The sequence below is a fragment of the Microcebus murinus genome, chromosome 1, assembly GCF_040939455.1.
Source record: "Microcebus murinus isolate Inina chromosome 1, M.murinus_Inina_mat1.0, whole genome shotgun sequence".
Classification (NCBI taxonomy): Eukaryota; Metazoa; Chordata; class Mammalia; order Primates; family Cheirogaleidae; genus Microcebus; species Microcebus murinus.
Genome location: NC_134104.1, coordinates 36658413 through 36679816, shown reverse-complemented (window position 1 = coordinate 36679816; position 21404 = coordinate 36658413). Strand labels below are relative to the sequence as shown.

At 33.3% G+C, this 21404-nt stretch overlaps 1 protein-coding gene and 1 pseudogene across 3 annotated transcripts in view; one reads left to right on the top strand and one right to left on the bottom strand.

Annotated features, from left to right (window-relative positions):
• CADM2 (cell adhesion molecule 2) overlaps window positions 1–21404 on the bottom strand; it is a 1045662-nt gene that overhangs the window by 18950 nt on the left and 1005308 nt on the right. The window lies entirely within an intron of this gene.
• On the top strand, window positions 4265–5426 carry LOC105858052 (selenide, water dikinase 2-like; annotated as a pseudogene).

Sequence of the window (21404 nt, the reverse complement as noted above, 5' to 3'; positions counted from 1 at the left end):
GGAGATTTTTGGGGGGCATAGTATTTTGAGCTAGGGGGAAATTATGGACAATCAAACCACAGTCATTTGCCTAAAAGGAAGAATACACAGTCCATTCTTAATTTCATTTTGATAAAATTTCATGTTTCATATTTATTTCATAAATACCTCAGGAATAGTCTAGGATTCAGGATTTCTCAGTCTTGGCAATACTAATGTTTTTTGAGTTGGGTAATGTTTTTCAGTAGAATTCTGTACTGTGCATTGTAGGATGTTTAACAGCATCCTTGGCTTCTACACACTAGATACCAGTACTGAAAACCCCCAAGTGGTTACAATGAAAACTGTCCCCAGACATTGTCAAATGTCCCTTAGGAGACCAAATCTCCGGCTATTCAGAACCAATCATCTTGGTAAATTTGCTTAATAGGAGTAGAGGGTCTATCGAGGAGAAAAAAATAATATAATAGATTATCAACTATTAAGGTCCTTATCACTTAATTTGTGTAGATTGGCATATATAAACATTACATATTTTAAAAATGAATGATTACAAATAAAAATACTACTAAATTTTAGAAAAATATGTTTATAAAAAGTCACATAAAAACAAAATATTTAAACCAGAAGCATGTAGGAAGCTAAAGGGGAAAAGAAAAACTACATGATCTAGGTTAATTGGGTATATAAAACACAGCATGTTATGGTATCAAATTCGTTTCTTAATACTCATTTTTTAATATAACACCCCTTAATAAATAGTTATTGAATTGCATTGCATTTATTCCAATTTTGGTTCAGTATTGAACTAACCTACATTCTTTGCATCAAGTTGGACTTTGAACAAAAAAATGAAGCTAGGCAGCTTCATGTTTGAAAATGACAATTCTGGACTCAGACCTTCTGTTAGAATCGGACTTTGTCACTTTCAAACTGTGACAGAGTACAAAAAAGAGCTTGCTGTCCCTGAGACTCTTCAAATGTAAAATAAGGACTAGAATAACATATAGCATAACTGTGAGAATTTAATAGACTTACCTATATAAAGGACTTAACACAGTACCTAGCACATTAAGAGAATTTATATTTCTTAGTGTTTTCTTGTTGTTATTGGGGAGAAAATACAAAAACAAGTCTTGGTCTAAAACACCCCACAAACTTATAATATGAGAAAAGAATTCCAGTTAGACATAACAAAAAGAAAAGTCTAAGAAAATATGTCTTTTTATAGATGGAAGGTACAGCCAAAAACAAGTTCTATTGAAACAAAGGAAGAAGAGCACTTTAAAGGGAATATCTGCCTATGTAGTACAATTGATTAGCACATGGTAATATATTCCAGGGTAGTTGAGAATTATATTATGAGTGTATTAATCAATTGTTTTCAATAACTCAGGGTCCCTAGGAACTGGAACAGGGCTTGTAATGTGCTTGCATTTATACAAGAGAAAGAAAAGTGATAATTCTAGAGATTACAGACCAATACAATTGCCTTTAGGTTCCAGAAACACTGGTAGAACAAATCAAGCAATCAATTTAAATCACCAAGAGAAGCACAGAAGTTCATTAGCTATCTCCCCACTCCCAATAACAATGGTTCATATGGCAATAAGTACATCTGCTGTACCATAATGTTCACTTACATTATCTTAATACAATGATGGAAAGAGCCTAATGGATTTACAGAATACTTATAATTATGGAGGAGAGCAATGAACAATTTCCATATTGTTCTCCCATCCAAATTTTCCCTCTAAATTTTTATTCTCTCTGACACTGAGTTTCAAATATCTTTCACCAGAGGTAGGAAAGTATAATGGAAATCTTATATAGGTGCAGATTGAACCTCACCTACATAACTTACTAATTTATAGCCTTAGGAAAATTGATTAAAAATGTTGGATTTAGGTTTCTTCAAGTGTATAGTAATATGAAGCTAATGACATCTACTTCATGAGATTGGGCAAGGGAGGATAGAGAGGTATTTGACAGTTAAGTATGTCAATTAAATTAAATTATAAAACATGATCACCCATGTTGGTCTGTTTCATTACTCTAGCTCAGACAAAAAAAGTCATAGAATGCAGAATTATAAGTAATGTATTATTGAGAACATGGTTTGGAGAACCAGAGCGCTGGCCATGGACATGCCTGTGAGAGGAATTGGGGCAAGAACTATAATTGAAGTCAGGCTACAGTAAAGTAGGGCAAGTTTCAAAGGAAATAGCTAGCATGAGGATTAATTAGACTTTAGAGGGCAAAGTCTGAAAGAGTCAGGTTAAGGCAAACTGAGTCAGATGACTAAGGGTCACTGACTCAGCAAGAGTTTCAGAGACTAGCGAAAAAAACCTCTATGTATCTCCTTGGGCATGGATTTTCTCCAATAACTTCTAAGAGCCCACTGAAGTGGGCTCTTTATTCTCAGTGTTTCAGGTTCACTTGATTGTCTCCATTTTCTAGAAGTCTCTGGTGGCTAACTGAGTGGATTTAACACATGTTAAGAAGTTGGGAAAACAATGTAGTTATTTTTTTTTCCTAAAACTTTCTTTGTATCTACAAGAGGAAAAAAAAGATCTGCAACCTAATAAAACTCTTAGCCCAAAGTTATTACTTTCTAATAGTCCTGGAAGTATATGTTTGGCATATGGTATATTTTACTTTAGTTTCTGCCTAAAGGTATAACAATAAAGAATGCAATTTCTTAAATCTTAAAAATAAATAAGTAAAATAAATTTTTAAGAACTTCACAATGATTGATTGCTCATTTAAAACCTAGCCTCTTCAGGTGTGTTCATATGTTATGGATGTCTTTTCACAGACTCAAACTATAATAATTCAGCTCTTTTAATGGCTTGTTCAAGTTCAGTAACTTTCTTGTTCCCAAGAAAATGTATCCAAAATCATATTTCCATTCTTCTTACATTATAGTTAAGTTCTCTCTCTCTCTCTCTGTCTCTCTCTCTCTGTCTCTCTCTCTCTCTCTCAAAGGCATATCTGTCATCTCTGAAGTGTTAAATTGCACACAGGAACAAATCATGATTATTTCTTCCTATTACACATCCATGACAACTAATGCTTAATATAGACTATAATAAATATTGCCAACTTTTCTTCTTGTACTTAAATTTTATGTTAAATGTAGACATTACGGTAACACATCTGTGCTTCACAAAAGTAGCAAGTGTAGGGCATGGGAGGTGATTTGAGGTAAACAGTGAAACTAACACTTGGTAGAGAAAGTAGGAACCAAGAACTATTTATTTAATCACACCAAAATATGTATAAGCACTATTTTAGCAAGATACTGTGTTTCCCCGAAAATAAGACCTGCCCATAAAATAAGCCCTAGCAGGATTTCTAAGCATTTGAGCAATATAAGCCCTACCCATAAATAAGACCTATTGATGAGCATGGCTACGCATTGTATCTGTACAACCCATGCAGATTTCATCACGGAGTGGTAAAGAAAATGAGCAGCCCTTCTCATCTGCCCCATGAGAGCTCTATTGCTTGACATGAGAGATTGGGGCCAATGGTTGTAAAGGAAATAGAATCACAAGAAATTCAGGATGGAATTTGGGGTTTAGAGAGTCAACTATATTTGAATAAGTGTAGATTGTTGTATCATACTTAAAAAAAATAGCACATCCCCTGAAAATAAGCCCTAGGGTGTCTTCTTAAGGAAAAATAAATATAAGACCCTGTCTTATTTTTGGAGAAACACGATAGCAACTTTATTCTCGACTTAAAATATGTGTATTGAATGTATTGGAAACATAGAATAGATACGTTATACACGTCTATTAGAAAAGAATAGAAGCTAAAAGCAAACAGACAGGTTAAGAGTATTGATAGAAATAGTAATTTGAGTGGAGAATACAAGGACCATAATTAGATTTTCGCAAATAGAATATAATAAAGAAGAGCAATGCTAGGATAAAATGAATATTTGAGCCAGTGACTAAAAGCAAACAAACAAACAAAAACTCCTTCAATCTCTATGTCAGGCTTTGCAGGTAGGTACTATTTTATTCCCATTTTATAGGTGAAGAGACAGAAGCATTGAAATGTTAAGTAACTTGCCTATGGTTACAAAACCAGTTAAGGTATTTATGTATTGCATCTAGTTGATGGAGGAAGAATCTGATATCAACTTTGGTTATGCTAAATTTGGAGTTCTGGAGATCATTCAGCTGGAAATGTAGTAATTTTAGTCTAACACTTTGGAGAGAGAATTAGACTAAAGCAACGGATTTTCTAGTCCTCCGAGCTCTGGGTATTGGGCCTCAGCCTGAGCTGGTAGCTGACAGGCTTCTCTGCCATGAAGGGTTGAGGGCGCAAGGTCCTACAGGAGACATTGCTCAAACTTGCAGCAAGACTGATGGAGCCGGATGTGTGGCCCCCACTGGGCCAGGGTCTGGTTGGAGCCAGGAAGAGGTGGCTCAGGAAGCTGGCCTGCCAGCCAAAGTGGCCTAGCCCAACCTTTCCAGCCCTGGACATTGGGATGGACTCCTGCGTCATCCCCCTGAGGCACAGGGGTCTATCACTGTTACAAACCACAGACTCATTTTATGCTGTCGTGAAAGATCTGTACATGATGGGGCACTTAGCTGGTGCCAATGTGCTAAGTGTCCTCTACACCATTGGCATTACTGAATGTGACAACACATTAATGTTACTCAGTATCAGTAAGAGTATGAGTAAGGAGGAAGGCAAAAAGGTAACACTACTCATGGTGTTTGGGATGCTGCAGAGGAAGGAGGGACTGCAGTGACTGGTGGACAGATGGTGGTCAACTCCTAGATCATCACATTATGATGTGTCAGTCTAATGAATTCATAATTCCTGACAGAGCTATTGTTGGGGGCCTGCTTGTGTAAATCAGGCTCTTAGGAATCCAAGTTGCTGTTGCCCACCAATGGCTGGATAATCCTGAAAGATGGAATAAAGTAAAGATGGTGGTTTTCAGAGAAGAGGTAGAGCTGGCCTATCAGGAAACTATACTCAATATGGCTACCCTCAACAGAACTGGTGCTGGATTAATGTACACATTTAATGCCCATGTGGCCACAGATATCACAGCCCTTGGCATTCTAGGACACCTACAGAACCATGTAAAACAACAAATGTCCTTTGTCATTCATAATATGCCAATCATTGCCAAGATGGCTACCCCCAGCAAGGCCAGTGAATGGCTTGGGCTCCTTCAAGGAACCTCAGCTGAAACTTCTGAGGGATTGCTGATTTGTCTCCTAAGAGAATAGGTGGCTCACTTTTGTTCTGAAATCAGATCTTCCAAGCATGGAAAGAATCACCAAGCATGCATTGTTGGCATGGTGGAAAAGGGAAACTGGATGCTCCAGATCATTGAGGTCCTACCTCATGGGGCCACTGCCACTGCTCTTGCTGCTGACAATTACAGTGCCTCCTCGGACTCTAATTCATGAGATGAAATAGCAGAAGTAATGTGGGCCTTAAAGCCTTTGTGCACAATCATGGATGATTCTCAAGAGTTGATTTTAAGAAATTTCCAAAGAAGGGAGCTTGCATAGTGGTTCCAGCTGCTTTTTCTAAGTGAATTTGATAAGCCCATCAAAAGCTGCCTCTATTTACATTCAGAGGCTAGAAGTAACATTTTGAACTTTGGAGGAATGTTTAGTCATCTCCTTAGAAGAAGAGAACCAGAAAAATCTCTGTTTCTTCTTTCTGAAGAAAGATGAGGCTCTTCCAATTTGAGGGATTTTTCTTTGAACTAGGTTGATTTATTACTGCACAAAGAGTGAGATTATTTATTAAAATTATATACACAAAAAGTAAATTAGAAAATGAAAAAAATTAGATCAGAAGCAAATGAGATTGGACGCATACTATTTATAAATCTAAGTTGTTAAGAGAGATCTTATAATGCAATGATCAAATTCTTTATTAGATTTTTCTTAAGTACAGGCTCCTTCCTGCTCTAGACAAAAATTGAGCAGCTCGTCAAATGACTGGGAAAGAAGGACGAACCTGCCACCATTTGATTTGGTCTGTGTTCATGATATTTCTCCCTTAAAAGGCCCTTAAGAACTGTGAGAGGTAGAGAAAGTCCCAGGGCCCAGGCCTTGGTGATCATTAAGATGTTAAATCTTGTGCTAAAAATTTGTGGCAATTTAAACAATAAAGAATAGTTTCTAGATAAATAAGTAAAAGGGACTTTGTTGAACAACTAAAAAAATAAAATAAAAAATAATTTTTAAAAAGAGAGGAAAACAAATGATATTTAGCAAGAGGCATTAGGAAGATTAGAACCCTAGTAAGAAACCCAGAAAGATACATAGCCATAACTTAGAAGAATGTACAAAATGGAAGGACTTGACAAAAGTTATTAATAATACTAAATGGTCAAAGACATTAACTGCAAAAGGACCAGTAGACTCTGTACAGAACTAGGGATGAGAAGTGAGGATATAAAGTTGATGAGGTTAAAATGAATGGATAACAAATATGTTCTTCAATGGGCATGGCCTTTTAAGGGCATGGCACATATAAGATGTGTTATGGAGTGAATGTTTTTGTCCTCCCAAAATTCATATGTTGAATCCCTAACTCCCAAATGTGATGGTATTAGGAGGTAAGGCCTTTAGGAAGTTATTAGCTTTAGATGAGGTCATGAATGAAGGTGGAGCATCCATTATGGGATTAGTGCCCTTATACAAAGAAGAGGAGACACCAGAGCTTTCTTTCTTTGCCATGAGAGAATACAGTGAAATGCAGCCTTCTACAAGCCAGAAGAGGGTCCTTACCAAGAACTGAATCTGCCAACACCTTGATCTAGAACATTCTAGGCTCCAGAACTGTGAGAAATAAACACAGTATGGTAAGTTAGGAAAATTACTAGGTTGACTTAGGACATTTTGGAATAAGACAAATAAGAAAATAATTTGAGGCTAACAGCAAAGGAGCTAGTAGTCATTACAGAGAGCTGAAGAAGATAGGAGTTGTAAAGTCAACCTAGGGAGATCAAGAAATGTTGATTAGATTTTTTTTTTTTTTTTTTGCCTTTATTCCTTTCTTAGTGAGCATTATGTAGGGTCCAAATTTAGGTGAGTCTCTAAGCTAAATTTTGAAGACAAAGAAAAAGTAGAATATAGGCGATAGAAAGGGGAGAATTAGGGAGATTAACATCACAGAGAGCTGCATGTAAAAAGTCCTAGGCTCAGGAGAAATCATGATCTATATGGAGGAATCCAAGTAGCTCAGAATATCTGCAACATAAAATGTGAGTCTGGTGCAACAAGAAATGAACAGAAGCCATGTTGTGAATGATTTTGTATGCCATGCTAGAGAGTTTGCATTTTTTTCCATGACAATAAAAATGATCATAATAACAGCTAAAGATGATTCTATGTATAATATGGAGACCACATTAGAGGAAAACAAAACTGGAGTCAGGGAGGACATTTAGGAGGCTTTTGAAGCCATCTAGGTGAGAGATAAAGAAGGTATCAAATAAAATAATGATAGTAGAAGTGGAGAAAATTTAAGAATGGCTAGATATGAAAGAACAAAGATACAGAAGATTTAGTGTGATAAATGAAGATGAAGAGAAGGTGACACCATTCATGAGATACAATACAGGAAGTGAAGTGATCTTGGGGGCAGGATAAAAGAGGTTGTTTTAGGACAAAGTAATTGTGATATATCTCTCTACATAGAATATTGTAAATTTCCATAGGGCAATTGAATATGCAAAACTGGAGCTCAGCTGAAAGCTCTACCTTCAAGATAAATAGTTAGGAGTAATCAATACAGGGATATTGTCTTAATCCTTTCAGGCTATAATAACAAAATATTATAAACTAGGTGGCTTAGAAATAACAAATTTCTCACAGTTCTACGGACTTCAAAGTCCAAGATGAAGGTGCTAGTGAAGACCTGCTTCCTGATTCATAGATGGGCATTTTTCTCTATCTATCCTCACATATTAGAAAAGGAGAACTCTGATATCTTTAACCCTTTGTAAAGATCCTAATTCCATTTATGAGGCCACCACCCTCATGACCTAATCATCTCCCAAGAACTCCACCTCTTCATACAATCTCATTAGGAATAGGTTTCAACTTATGAATTTTGGGGGAACACAAACAGTCTATAGTAGATTCTCATCAAAATTACTAAACTAGATGAAATCATCAGGAGAATAAAAATGAGAAAAAGGATAAATATAGAATCTTGAAGAAAAAAACTAAAAGTGTTTTTTTCTGTTCTGCACAAAACATAGGTTCAGGACATTTCAAAACTATTTAAGAATATTACTGAGATATCAGCTACACAACTCCCTAAATTTATGTATTCATTCTCATCTACTGTCAGTACAGAGAATGCCAGGAAAAAAAAAGTAACTTCCTGGATCATGAACCAATCAATCCAACAATTCAGAGAAGAGGACAATATCTTATATACAAAAATATCATCAAAACAAAATGTTCAAAAAGTTTTGCTCTCACAGCAGAATTTTTTAGCCTATATCTGAATACTAACCTGATGCATGTGTACATACTTAGATATAAAACTTTGTACATACTTATATGGTTAGAAAAGTTTGACAAGTATTGTAAGATAAGGACCAAAAATTTAGTACCACTAGTGCTTTTTGGTGACTGTGATGAGTGAGGTAGTCCTTTAGAGTGATGTGCGAGGATGTCCTCAACCACTGAGTTCAGGTTAAATAGAAGATGAGCATGTTTGTAGAGTAACTGATAAATGGGAGAAATTAGATCTACAGATGTCAGCAAGAGGTAATGCATGAAGGAGTTGAAAGACGAAGTTTTGGGTGAAGGTTTTTTTTTTTTTAAATGAAAGATAAGAAAAAGAAAAGATGTTAATAAAGAATAATTGCTATGGAGTGATCTTAAAAAACAAAGAAAATCAAGAAATCTATTAATATCATCTATTAATAAGAAACTCAACATTTTTAGGAAAATAAAATAAGTAATCTGCAAAAGATGAGGAAGGCAGGGAATAGTTTTAAGGGAATTTTGGAAAAGGTTCTCTATTTTAAACAAAATGTAGGTCAGCTCTGAAAAAATAGTTCACCATATATTTAAATTGGTTTAATTCCTCAGTCTTCTGTCAAATTCAAAGTTCTAAATGTAAAATCAGCTCATTTGAAAGTATAGCTCCAAAACAGTAATTGATTAGAATATCATTTTTGGTCACATCTGAATTATATAATAATGAACTTTTATAATTTATAGTTATAATTATAGAGTTAAATCAATTCCATCTTTTAGTACAAGGATATGTATACATAATACATTAACTTTAATTTCTTTAAAGCTGTTAATATATGTTATAGTTATATAAGAAAAGGCACATTTGAAGTGCATTAAAAAGTTTCCTTTTAGCTATTGCTCTCTGATACATTTCATTATAGCAATTAGAAAGACAAAGAAGAATGTTTTATCCTTTAAAAGCCTAGTTTATATTTTATAGCATTGTTTACTAAATCCATAATGTCTATTCTAGCCATATTACAGATGTCCTCTGAAACACCAGCTGTTTTTAAACTTCCTGTACCTGTTTGATAATTGGCATAAAAATTACCATGAGTTTTATTCAGAAAAAAATGACCTTTTATATCTCAAATTGGATAAAAGGGATATTTAAGTTTTATTTGTGTAATAAAGTACATGAAAATTATACTGTGATAGTGTCTATATGTTGCTCATTTAGTTGTGTTTTAATTAACGTCTATCCCCAAATTACAAATTGAGTCAAAACAATAAGAATGTAAGAAATACATTACTTCTTATGTAATAAAAGATTATTCATTGACATATAGAGAACCAATATCTAAGTTAATATTGTTTAAATTACTTTATTCTTTTGATCAGCCAATACCCTCCCCACTCAGGTCTCAATTATCATTACAATTTTCTTCCTTTCTCATTTAAGAAATTATTCTCAATTAGTTGTGTTATAATTTAAAGTAATTAATTACTTTTCTACTTTTAGCTATGTACATATTTACATTATTGTTTTCCTAAAAGTTTTATTTAATATGTCCTGGAAAACATTTACACCAATAACATAACTCTTGCTCTATATCACTTATCAAATGTATTTTCTAATAATAAAAAGGATCAGTGTAGTATGTTAGTGTACAAATAAAATTTGAAGCATCTTCTGGCTGAATAAAGGGAATGCCATAAAATTAACTACAGGACAAATACATAATCCTGCTTTATTGAAAGGCCAGATAGTCACATTCATACTTATAGAGTTCATATTTTATGGTTTATAATTTGAAGCTTTACATAACTGGTTTACTGAAGCTTTACTGTAACTGGTTTTTAGGTTCTAATGTTTACAGCAGCACAATTCACAATTGCAAAGATGTGGAAACAACCCAAGTGTCTAAGAATATATGAGTGGATTAATAAAATGTGGTATATGTGGTATATGTATATTATGGAGTACTACTGAGGCACAAAAAATGATAAACTACCTATTATGTTATCCTGGATGGAACTGGAGCCCATTCTTCTAAGTGAACTATCACAAGAATGGAGAAACAAACACCACAGGCACTCACCATTACATTGGTACCAATCAATCAACACTGATGTGCACATATGGGAAGTGACATTAATAGGGTATCAGGCAGGTGGTAGGGGGGAGGGGGGATGGGTAAATTCACACCTAACAGATGCAGTGCACACTATATAGGGAATGGACACATACTTGTAGGGCAGTGCAAAGGCAATTTATGTAACCAAAGCATTTGTACTCCCATAACACTCTGAAATTAAAAAAAAATAAAATAAAAATAATATTTTGTCCGAAATAAATCTTATTATCTTCTAACACAAACTCTTTCCTGCTTCTTCTCCCCTTTCCCCCCCAAATCATTCCTTTTCTTTTGTTACCCACAAATAATAAAAAATTAAATCTTTCCAATCATTCTTATGTTATCAACTTCCTCCTCCTTGGTGATATGTCCCCAGTCTATGCCTGATTCTCATTAACTTTGACCTGAGCAAACATCTCTTAAATTGCCTGTTAGCCTCCATACTCTCTACACTCTCTTTTGTTTAAAGATCAATCCAATTTTAATCTTCTTAAAGCACAATTATAATCATATCACTCCTGCATCTGAAAATGTTCAGTAGCTCTCCATTGCCCAGGAATGTAAGTATCTCTTCTCGGTCTAGCATTTAAAGCCCATTACCAGAATATTCCAACCAATGATCCCAGGCTTATCTCCCTCTACATGAAGGCACTATTTTTCTCTTCCAGTCAAACTGGAGTAGAGGAATTCACTTTATGGATCTTTTCTCATGCTTTTCACCATGGTACTCACAACTCGTTGTATCCCTATCCATCCATGTCTAGTCCAGTTATAGTTGTAAGTACTCCATTCCTCCTTTATGTCTCCAGATGGAAATCATAGCAGCCATCAGAGAGCAGCCATTCATGTACTGGGATAGTTTACTAGGTGCTACAGGTACATCATATAATTTAATCCAGGGTAGACCAGGTATTATCACTTGATTTTACAGACAAGAATACTGAGGATTAAGACAACTACATAATTTTCTTACACATTTAGAAAATCAAAAAAGATTTTCATACAGCTGTGTCAGGCTTCAAAACTGATGTTCTTTCCTTTAAAGCAGCTGTTTTCAAACTGTTTAACAGATTTTAAAGTTCCAGGGGGTAAATTAGGTACCAAAAGGGACAGGAAGAAGTGAAATATGCAAGTTGTAAGCCCCACTGCTTGGCTCCAAAAAGCAACTTTTCTCTAAAAGAGAAGAGTGTAAAAGAAGAAAATATTTGGGGAAAACATTTTGAAAAGCACCTGAAATTCTCATATGACCTACTATGCATTCTGCAAACACATTTCTTGTGGCTCTTGGTATTTTAAAATTCTATTTTATAGCAATTGCTAGCCATTATTTATTTATTACATTGGGAACTAATTGAAAATAATAGTGCCTTATTCATTTTTGTGTTGTTCATAATACTATCAACTAAAATATTTTTAAATGTATAAATGAATTTACCTTTATATATAAGTATATAATACTACACAAAGGGATTATGTAAGCTCAGAAAATATTGTTACCCTTTATTCTTCAAATGTAATTCCATTAGATTGCTTTTACACATGCATTTAAATAAGTCAATCATAAATTGTTATTTTGTTGCTGAAAATCAAGTGCAAAATATACACCTTTATATTAAGTTAATGATATGGAATTCAACTCTTGGAGCTACATAGTATCTCTAGGAAAGAAATTCACTGAATTATAACATATTAGCTAGATATTAACTTCCCAAAAAGGGATTGTGAGTTCTTTGCTCAAAGAATAGTGGGGTCTGACTTTTCTAAGTCAAAAGGAAGCATCAGTATCCTGGATCTTTTGAACCTCTGTACAATAATAGGACAATATAAATATTTACTGAGCTACTTTGAGATGTTTCTGAGAACACAGGTAAGTTTTCATTTATTTGTATATTTCTAAAGACTATGCCAGTATTTAGTTTATGTGAGCTCTCTCATTTATGTTTTTGGAATTGACTACAAGGAGCAATACTTTTAAAATTGAAAAGAATTAAAAACCATGTAATAAAAACTATTTTAAAATGATTTTCAAAGGACTATGTTTCTATTCTACATTTAACATGATTTAAAGATAATTCATTCAAAGATAACTTTTATCCTTGAGTATTCCCATAAACATGATGAGTCATTTCAATAGGCTATGCCTCATGGAACATTTTAAATAAACTTGAAGTTAGTCATAAGGAAATGGATGTTTTGCTGCTGGTGGTAACACTCAAAAAGAGAACTGTGCTTTGTATGACAATGCTAATCTAATTAAGAGCAGCTATGCATTGTAAAAGTGTGTCTTAAAATGATGTATGATATAACATACAGAAAGGGTGGATAAAACCTATCATCTCCTCTCTATTGTGGCTATGAGATTCCTGTCCCCCTTTTATCTTAGTTTGTAAATTACATATAAAGGGAAAATATTCTTGCATTCTGACATATAGCATGCAATGCTGGTAATATGCACTAAATTCAACAGAAAGGGATATATAGTGGGCTATCCTAGCAAATCTAAGAAAGTGAATCAATGCTTTGAAAAGAAGAGTAAAATGTGGAGATACAGAAATAAAGAACTTTACTGGAGACTGAACAATCTCTTAAATATACTTTGCAAATCATGATCAATTCTTTTACTAGAATTATTAATTCAATGTTTCTTTTATCAGAGCAGAGTGTTAGAATTTTATTTTTCTTTCTAGGTTTTTTTTTTCATGAGTGTTATATATCTAATATCCTTTTGAAGTGAATCTATCAGAGGCCATTTTCTCTTCTTGAGAAGTATTCTAATTGTTTACAAGTGATATAATATAATGTCTTTGTTTAACCAAGGACAGTTAACCACAAGTTAACCACAAGAATGTTTACATTTAAACTAACATTTTTCATTTTGAGGTCTTACTTTTTCTATCAACACAAATTCATGGAGTGTTTACTGTTTTCCAGGCACTGATGATAAAGTAATTGACTCACAGTGTAGTGGTAGAGTCTGGTAGACCTAGAGCAATTGCACCAACAGAGAGTGGTTAAGTGCTATAATTCTCTCTTGTATCAAATGGCATGAGTACATACAAGATGAGGATGGAAGAGGTATTTCAGAGAATTTTACACATTCATGACATTTTGAAGGATAAGTAGGGATGTTCTAGATGGAAAGGTAGGGAAAAGACATACTCAATAGTAGCATTTAACAAAGCATGGTATGTCCAATAAATTGCCAATGAAAGACGTTTGTTGGAGAGTGATATTAACTGAGGTTCTGAAAGATCATAATTTTTATAAAGCTTTATTGCTTTTTTACCCCCCCCCAAAATTTGTTCTAATAAGGCTGTCAATTTTCAGCATTCTCAATGATCCACAATATTTCAATGTGAATGGCACACTCTAGGATGGAGCACTCTTGTACAGTGTGCAATTTGCATACATTTGACCATGACCCTGCTGATTTCCTATATATATTTTTTTTAGACAGAGTCTCGCTTTGTTGCCCAGGCTAGAATGAGTGCTGTGGCATCAGCCTAGCTCACAGCAACCTCAAACTCCTGGGCTCAAGTAATCCTGCTGCCTCAGCCTTTCGAGTAGCTGGGACTATAGGCATGTGTCACCATGCCTGGCTAATTTTTTCTATATGTATTAGTTGGCCAATTAATTTCTTTCTATTTATAGTAGAGACGGGGTCTCACTCTTGCTCAGGCTGTTTTTGAACTCCTGACCTCGAGCAATCTGCCCACCTCGGCCTCCCAGAGTGCTAGGATTACAGGCGTGAGCCACCATGCCCGGCCTGATTTCCTATATTTTTAAGTGAATTGTTTTTTAATTTTTTTAAATTGACAAATCATAATTGTGCATATTCATGGGGTACATCGTGATGTTTCAATAAATATATTGTACAGTGATCAGATCAGTGTAAATGGCATGTCCATCATCTCAATTATTTGTCATTCTTTTGTATTGGAAAAGTTCAATATCCTTTCAGCCCTTTGAAACTATACAATATATTGTTAACTACAGTCATCCTACAGTGGCATAGGGCACAAAAATTTATTCCTCCTATCTAGCTGTAATTTTGTATCCTTTAACAAATGTCTCCCTATCTCTGTCTTCCCCTTACCCCCTTCCCAACCTCTAATGTCCTCTATTCTATTTTTTACTTCTATGAAATTGAAGCTTCCATATTTGCAGTTTCCATATTTAAGTGAGAACATGCAGTGTTTTACTTTATGTTCTTGGCTTATTTCACTTAACATACTGTCCTCCAGCCTTTGCCATAGTTTCATCTAATGATCCCACAAAACAAAAACATGAGATAGTGGTGCGGTAATAATTATATCTAATTTATCAAGTTCAGTGAAAATTGTGATTTACAGTCATACAGCAAGCAAATGACATAGTTAGGGCTAAAACCTTGGGTTTTCTGACACTCAGGCTGACTTTCTTTCCATAATAAAGTTCTCTTCTAGTCTCATTTTTACAAGCTTTAAATTCAGACGCAATTATTCAATGTAAAAAAAAGGCAAAAACATTTTAGAGTTAGGTATACCCAAATTTGAATTGAAGATCTGTCCTAGTTGAGAGGCCTTGAACGTAGTACTTAACTTCTTGGAAACTATTTCTAATTCCACACAGTGAAGAGCATCCACCTACCTTACGATTGCATATAATAGCCCATTCTGTGCTATATAATAAATACTCCATTAATAGTAGTTATTATTATTTGATTATCACTATTAATATTATTTCTATTTTATATTAGAATAAGCAACTGTTCATAGAAGGCCAATTACTCCATTTTGGACTGCTATGAAACATTTTCAAAAAGCCTTTAAGCCACATTATTTAACATTTATTTGTTTAAATTAATTCTCCCTTCCATTATTAGCCATTAGCCTTTAAACTCTTCAGAAATAAGTAAATGTTTATGTCTGCACTCCTGATGCTTAGTTTCATTGTTACTGTGAATTGAGGTAAAATAAACTCAAGAGGAATTAACAAATTCTCTTCATAAAATAATTGTACACTATAAATCACATGTGTTACATTTTTCTTTTTAATTTAGTTGATAAATACTTTATGAAATTAAAATCTAAGGTATACCTGCTCTTTTCTAATAAGCAAATTAGATCACTATACTCCTACCCTAATCCCTAAATCTGTCCTCACCTGTGAAGGAAGGGTTCATCAGATGAAGATTTATTTGAAAGGAAGACATGATACAATCATTTGTATAAAGATTTTTAAAACTCAGTATAGTTTGAACTTGAGGCAACTACAAACATGTAATAATAATAATGACAATAAAACTAAAGTCCATAGAAAATATTTATTTTGTTCATGGCCTTATAACAAAGGACTATTTTAAAAAATGATTTTGCCATAAATTATAAAGATGCATGTGTAAGCTCCTAGTGGAGGCTAATACTCCAGACCATTAAGAAAACTGACACTAATAGAGCATCCCTCATTTTCATTCTGACTCCTACATACATAATCAATTTTGCAAGACTGTGGAAGCAAGCTCAGGTATGCTTGATGGCAGAAATATTTGCAAAAGCACTCAATGTGATAAAAGTTTTTGCCAGTATCTAATTAAGTCAGTTTTGTTGTTGTTGTTGTTATAGATATATCATTTATAGAACATGGACAATTGTGGAGCCAATATATTAATGGCAAAACAATACATACCCAATTTCTCTAAATTACTAATAATGTCCTAATTTGTACATCAGGTCTAAGATAATTTTAATTTTTACCTGATGATGTGATATGTTAATGCTCTATAAATAATCTCTTGGTAGGATATAAACTTCCTTTATTTCAATTACTGTTCACTTTGAAAATTCTCATGTACAACCCACTAATAGAGATTCAAATTAAAGATGCTGTAAGCCAAGACAAGGAAAAACTAATAAAGTTCAGAATATAAATATGTATTGAAATGATAAAATTAGAGACCTGTTCTGTCCTGTGTCAAATTAAAAGAAGGTCATACTTATGTAATAAGGTTTAGACTTGTTAAAGGCAACAAGCTACTGTGGTGGGGTCAATAGACAATGGAAAGGAGGGATTGCTTTCCAAAGGCTGTATCTCATTGAAGCTATTGGGGAAAGGAAGATCCTAAGATGAACACTGTCCCATTTACATTTTAACATGAATTACTTGATCAAACTGTAAATATTGCATTTTCAAGCTAAAAGTAGAGCTCTTGTGCATGAGGAAAGTCAAGGCAAATTTTGATGGAAATAGAAACATGGGCAAGAGAGGAGCGCTGTGCTCATGAAGCTACCTTTTGGAGTAACTCAAGATTTAGAGAGAAATAATGGGAAGGAAAGGGCTAAACCAAACCTTAAATTCTTCATAATTTTTTCTAAAACTGATTCATGTTATAGGGAGACTGGAGCTGAAATTAAGAGAGAATTGGTAGTTCTAAAAACAAGCTGTTTCTAGAAGGACAGGTGTCATCTATAGTGAGAGATAGATTTTCAGAACTGCAACCCTGGAAAACAAGTATTACATTTGTTTGGGGAGTAAGGCAAAGATGCATCCTTTTCCCAAAGGCATTAAAAATAGCTAAAAATCTCATTCTTGATAATTGTCTTTTTGAGTTACATGTTTTTCTATGGTGAAATTATATAAGATAACTAACTACAGGATGAGTGTTGTCATTTACAAGACAGTGTGTACAAACCTAGATGTGTTAAATTTATTTATATATGTTGGATTTTGAAAGAAGAAAAACACTTCCTCAACTAATATCTGCCAATATTGGTTAAAATATGTGCAGCATGTTGCATTTTTGAGATATGCCCTTTTTTCTCTCTTATACTATTAGCCATATTATACCATTGCACACAAACTGGAAAAAAGGGAGTAAAATAAAGCATGAAAAGTCAAAACTCTGCAGATCTCAATCAGGGGAATAATTTTCTTGTTTTATGCCAAAAGTTTTTCTTCTTTTTAAAGTGTGGTTTCAGTTGTGCAGGTACCTTTAGAGAAGTCTAAATATAGATGTTCCAATCAATGTCACTAAAAAAGTAAAGTTCATAAAACAAAAGTAAACAGAAAGTTCATATTATATTTTTGTTCTACACACTATTTTGCATACTTTTTGTAAAAAGTAAACCAAAATGATATGAAAACTGAATTACATGAGGGTCAGGAATAACTGGGACCCATAGTTACTTAAAATCATGTTATTATTAAATCATCTAGGTTATAGTTACTAAATAACCATTTGTAGTCAAGAAAATGAGTATATGTGAATATGCATGTATGTTTACAATAAAATGACTGTTATACAAATTTGTAATGGTATCAGCTTTTACTCAAATTGTAGACCCAGGTCATCACTTATATGTTTGACAAAAGCAATGTTATAATGATTAAAAGGACAAAATATTGAATATTGCTAGCAGGTTTAAGTTTTGTTCCAATGCTAATGCTATTTAATTGCCAAGTTTTTCAGATATTCATTATCAGGAAGTCTTCCAAAGTTTTAGTTGCTACAAAATAAGTTTCAGAGAGAAAGAGAGAGACAGAGAGAAAGGGAATGCACTATTTATTAATAGGCCTACTAAAACTAATCCAACATTTAAAAGATAATAATTTTACTGTATATATTTAAGAAATAAAACATGATTTTATGGGATGCATGTTGATAGTATTGCAAAGCAAGTTAACATATCCATCATCACATAGTTATCCATATATATGTATAATTTTTTGTGGTAAGAGCAGTTAAAATCTATTCATTTAGCATGAATATCATATACAACTTTATTACCTACATTCTTCATGCTGTACAGTAGATCTCTGGCCTGGTTCATGCTATATATTTGCTAATTTGTATCTTTTGACCTATATCTATTCATTTCCTCCCCCAACCCTTGCCCCTAGGAATCACTATTTTGTTCTCTATCTCTGTATATTTAACTTTTCTTCTTAGATTCCCCATATGTGAGATCATCCTGTGATACATATATACAATGAGATATTACTCAGCCCCAGAAGAGAACAAGATCTTGGCATTTGCCACAATGTGGATGAGCCTGAAGGATAACATGCTAAGTGAAACAGGCTAGACACAAAAAGAATAATCCAATATTTTCAAATGATAGTTGCTTACACTGAAGTTGCATATCATTAATTTGAAACTGCATCTTAACCTAAATGGGATCTTTTTTGGCCCAATAAAAATGTTTTTCACAGTTTTTTAAATAAATATAACAAATGATGTGATAGTCTTTTTAAAAATTAGTATTAGACACTATTGAACCATATCAGCACCAATGAATTTATACCTTATTTTAAGCTAAGGCACATCACTGAGATAGGATAGGAACAAATACATTGTTCTGGGAAGCAACATAATTGAATAACATTAAAAGTTTTCAAAGAAGAATTGAAATGGATGGATTGAAAAGAAGTAGTTTTTAAGGGTACACATAATATAATTTGGCCAAAGCCAATTGTGATTTAATACATAGGAAATATGTTTCTTTGTAACGGTACTTGCTAAATATTTTACAACCAACTAAAATTAGGCCAGGTGCAATTGCTCATGCCTGTAATCCTAGCTCTTTGGGGACTGAAGCTGGAGGACTGTTTTTGAGTCCAGGAGTTTGGGACCAGCCTGAGCAATAGAGCAAGAGCCTGTCTCTACAAAAATTAGAAAAAATTTAGCCAGGCACAGTGTTGTGTACTTGCAGTCCTAGCTACCTGGGAGGTTGAGTCAGATGATCCTTTGAGCCCAGGACTTTGAGGTTTCAGTGAGCTATTATGATGCCATTGCACTCTAGCCCTGGCAAGAGTGAGACCCTGTCTCACCAAAAAAAAAAAGGAGGTTTTACAATATCTTTCAGAAATCAGAAAACAATTTTGAATTATCATGTAAAGCAAAACATGTCTAGAATGAAAGTATGGGAATAACATCTATTTAATCAAATCATAGGAATATGAGGACTCAAAAGGATATCTTCTCTAGGTTGTACTACACTTATTGTAAGAATGTCCTCTCTATAAGTTACTACAAACTGAAGGCTAAACTCTATGTAGGCTGAAGTCTGCAAAAATAACTTCTTTTCACCTTATCCAGAGTAGTATGAACCCACCTTACCCTGATGGCACAGAAATGAGCCTGTAGGATAATTGAAGGCAATCAGCACAAATGCTTGATGTGCAATAGTTGGAATACAATTATTGTGCTTTTTTTCTTGGCTTTTATTTTCTTGAAAAAAATGGAAACTTTTTTTTTTCTATCTAAATATTCTATGTTAGTCTCTTCAAATATATTGGTGATAGTTTTAAAATAAATCCTTTCATTGCATTTAAATTTGTTCTAAATTACTAATTGAGTTCCTAGTAATCTCTGTCTTTATTTATTATAAAAAATAAAACTTTTGGGAACTGTACTATTTTATCTTGATTATATAGCAAAGACATATTAATTATAATTAAGTATGAATAAAACATAATTCCCCCAAGTGTTAAAATTATCATAAATTGCTAAAGACTGAATTCAGAAGGTTAAGATATTAGAAATTATTTTCAGAGGCAACGAAAGGGTAAATTTAAGTTTTCCATCTCTCGCACCTTAGAAACACCTGATGAGAAGGATAATGTGCTGGGTTGTGATTAACAAAACTTGTGCTAGCTTTCATGCTTGAAGGAAAGAATTAGTGGGAGTTAAACTGGTAGCACATTACTACCATTTAATTATATTTTCTTCCTCGTTCACTAGAATTTTATCCTTGTCTGTCATTAACCTCTAACTCATAATAATTTCAGCAGCAACATGAGAAAACATGTAGCATAATTTTATCTTATTCATGTGTTATTCTTTTAAATGGTAGATTAGTAAAAGAATAATAGAATTTCAACAGTTTATCTCATACAAGATGCTTACTAGTAATTACGTATAAAAATAAAAATATGTATAGGGAGATGTTTGCATATATTTATATTTATAAGCTGCATAACATGCTTCATATATTATTATTTCCATCTATTTACTTTTCTTACCCTAACATGCATACATTTTCATCTATTTACTTTTGCCATAATAGAATTTAATTAAAAAGTACAGTGTACCAATAGAATGACATGAGTTAGTTACACGTTAGGAAATTTTCAAGGTGTTTGTGAAATGATTTTTCCATTTAAACAATAAAATGATTACCTTTTTTTTTAAAGGTTGTAATTTATGGTGTGTGACTATGGCAAGAACAGGATAAAAGAACATGAGCATGAATTGGAATTGAAATAGAGTATATTGACAAGATTAGTCTCAGGACCATTTTATGTATATTATTCTAATATTCATTTAATTTTATTGATTAACTAAAGAAAGCATACAGTACCAAATTTATCATGCATATAATAAATAAGTGCTTATGAAAGAAAATATTTTATATTGAAATTTATCTATTACATGAAAATATAAAAAATTCAGCTGTTATATATATTATTTTGGGATAAGAATTACAGTTATGTGGCAAGCACATGTATTCAGGAGAATGCTGATTGCTACATCTTTTATACAGTAACAAACTAAACATAATAAATATATTCATATATACTAAGTACTAAAATTCAGCACTAAAATGAATTTTTTTATTTAAGAGTATCCAATCCTAAAATGTATCTTTATATTTATTTAATTGCACATTTGGGTTTATATTACATAATTATATTTCTCTAAAGTTTTATGCATAGTTTTCTGTTACAATTCAATGACTTATCTTCCCACTGTTTTATAAGCTATCAAATTTTGAATTTATGTTTTAATCTTCCACCTTACAGAACCTCTCACTTTCTAATTATTTTTTTA